General features: G+C 37.8%; 1 pseudogene; it reads right to left on the minus strand.

The window, feature by feature from the left end:
- Positions 1 to 1,083: 1,083 nt before the first annotated feature.
- LOC145965720 (dnaJ homolog subfamily C member 7 pseudogene) lies at positions 1,084 to 2,370 on the minus strand (annotated as a pseudogene).
- Between the last annotated feature and the right edge of the window lie 920 nt (positions 2,371 to 3,290).

Consider the following 3,290-nt stretch of genomic DNA (forward strand, 5'->3'; position numbering starts at 1 on the left):
AGCGCACTCAAGAATTTATTACGTATTATAGAAAGCAAAGATAGTATGCCTCGAAACCAAGTTAGATCAAACGCAGAATGCAAACGCTCATTAGTGCAGGAAAGGAAGGGCACTTGCAGGAGATCGTGTATCTGAAATTATAAAGAACCAGCAGAGCGACCACATCTTACGCCGAACACGCATGCTCACATAAAAATATAATTACAATGAACACCAGGCAGAACCATGATAGAAATATAAATCTCATAATCTCACTCGATAAAAAATATTGGCGCAAAAGTTAAAGTTGCAAAGGCAACGAAAAGACACAGTTAAATTACGCAGCGAACAATACCGGCAAAGTACGTAGCAACGCAATAAGAGCCGGCGACATGGCGAACAGGGTGGGGGGGAAGGGGGAATAGTGGGAAGCATGTGGACCACGAACGCGAGTGCGGCAAGCACGGGAATCACCAGAGGAAGTATCAGTGAGTAGATGGCGCGTGGGGCACACAGGCGGGAAACTTTGAATGATGTATGACTGAAATCACTGGCATTTATTGAGTACAGTGAGATATGCTTTATCCAATTTTTCCGTGTCACTCTGAATGTTGAGACCAAACTTTTGTTGTGTAATATGTAACATTTCTGAAATGATTCTTTTTTTGTAAGAAGGTTCCTTGTCTAAAATTTCAGCTTCACTCCAATTAAAATCATGACCCTGTAATCTGTGAATGGAAATGACATTCAGATCTTCATTTTTCAGATTAATATTTTTTTCATGTTCATTAATACAGGTTTTCAACTGTCTTTTCGTTTGGCCTACATATGAGGCTTCACATTTATTACAGCTTAACTTATAGACAATATTGGAATGTTGCATCTTTGTGAGAGAGTCTTTGTGCAACTTAACAACTGTATTTAATTTGTTGTTAACCGTAAATGCCAGTGATGGCAGCTCACACATCATCAATCCACATTAGTTGCTCGATTAAAACAGATTGGTACAAACGAAACAACTTTCGGTGAGAACGAAGAATCGGTGCCTGTATAATTGCAAAATATACATATATATACTTCTTATAAAAAAAAAAAAGACAATAATTTCGCTTTTGCAAGTAACCGTTTGGTTTCACGATTATTTTTATCCATTTTACATGCTTTTTCTACATCTCGGACTGCTTCTTCATATTCTTCAAGTTCCATAGATGGTTGCTCTTTTGAGAAGAGCTTTCAAATAATTTTCATTAAGTTTGAGAGCTTCAGTACATTCTGTTATGGACTCACTCAATCTTCCCAACTTAGCTGCTATTGTTGCCTTGTTGAAATGTAATTTAGCATTAGTCATAATATTATGTGGATCAATAGTTAACGCTTCGCTACAAAGATTATATGCTTCTTGATACTGCTCCCTTTTAAATGCTGCATTGCCTTCTTCTTTTTTTTTCTTCAAACATTTTGCTCTCTTGTATATTTCTAATGCTTTGGTATGATCTGGTGCAAGTCGCAGTACTTGTTGAAAATGTGTAAAGGCTCTATCAACATCATCTTGGAAATATAAACACATTCCGCGAATATATATCGCATCAGCATTTTGCTTATCGATGTGTAAAGTATCATTCGTAATATCTTGAGCTTCTTGATATCTTCCTAAAAAAGCTAGACACTCTGCTTTGGTTAGCTTAAAACGTGTGCCAGATGTGCTAATGTCGCAACAACGATCCATGCAATATACAACTTTGCGATAATCTTTAGCATTGTAAGAAGCATCAGCATCTTTAAGAAACTTTTGTACATATGCTAAGTCTCTTTGTTCTGTAGCTATTGATTCATTGGGATCAAACTCTAGAAGTTTCTTTAATATAGTTTCAGCTTCTACAATATCACCCAAGATCAACGAGCACTTGATCATTCTTATGTATGCTTTGGAAAATTTTGGTTCTAATTCGATACATTTTTTGGCATCTGTTAATGCATCTCGATATTGTCCAAGCATCATATAACATGCTGCTCTATTGCTATAGTAACGCGATATATTAGGACACATTGCAATAGCTTCATTATAACCAATCAATGCCTTTTTATATTGTTTTTGAGAATAATATTGATTAGCAACTTCTTTTTTTGATTCTGCCAATTCTTTGATATTTTCCGCTGTCTCTTCAACATTTGTTACAGCATTAAGAGTAATATTGGTCGAATCTGGTGACGTCATGGTCGTGTTCTTCGTTAAATGAAACAAGATTAAGCAATGATGATCGGATGATGCTATGCACCGTAAGAAGATACGCGGCTTTCCGTGGTTGCGTCGCTATTGCAACTGTTAAGCAAAAAATAGTAAATGTACAATGCTACGATAAACAATACGTGCAAAAGTATTTTCCATGTTTTCTCTCTAGTTCCACATAGGTTTGCAACTTTCCATGCGAAACGAAGTTTACCCCATACCACCCCTGAGTCAGCGCGAAACGAGGTCTATTATTGTACAGTTCCACATAGGTTTGTAATTTTCCATGCGAAGCGAGGTCCATCCTACACCACCCCTGAGTCAGCGCGAAACGAGGTCTATTATTGTATGGTTTCACATGGGTTTGCAACTTTCCATGCAAAGCGAGGTCCATCCCATACCACCCCTCAGTCAGCGTGAAACGAGGTCTATTATTGCATGGTTCCACATGAGTTTGCAACTTTCCATGCGAAACAAAGTTTACACCACCCCTGAGTCAGTGCGAAACGAGGTCTATATTATACAGTTCAACATAGGTTAGCAACTTTCCATGTGAAGCGAGGTCCATCCCATACCATCTCTGAGTCAGCGCGAGACAAGTTCTATATTGTATGGTTCCACATGGGTTTGCAACTTTTGCAAATCTATGTGGGACCATACAGTAAAAGTGCAAAAGTTGCAAACCCATGTGGAACCATACAATATAGACCTCGTTTCGCGCTAACTCAGGGGTGGTGTAAGGTGGATTTTGCTTCGCATGGCAAATAATTTTGACCTTCTTAGATTCAAATCAACATTGCTTAGGAATTCATATATACAGGGTATATCTGAAATGATGCACTAAACTTTAGGAGCGTATTCTAGAGGTCAAAATAAGACTTTTTTTCCTATGAACATGGGTCTGCAAATGAACCTCCCTCCGAGCTAGAGACCTCTAAAGTTTGGGGAAAAAATTGAAAGTTGGCTGTATTTCAGAAAAATTATTATTTGACCTTGGTTTTGATGTTACCTATCACTCTCTCTTGAGAGATAAATAAATTTGCGTTGCGGGTGTTTGGTCAATTTCACACAATTTCGAATTTTA

The sequence above is a fragment of the Camponotus vicinus genome, unplaced genomic scaffold (assembly GCF_025532165.1).
Source record: "Camponotus vicinus isolate PSW18456_S1 unplaced genomic scaffold, iyCamVici1.0 SCAF_14, whole genome shotgun sequence".
Lineage (NCBI taxonomy): Eukaryota > Metazoa > Arthropoda > Insecta > Hymenoptera > Formicidae > Camponotus > Camponotus vicinus.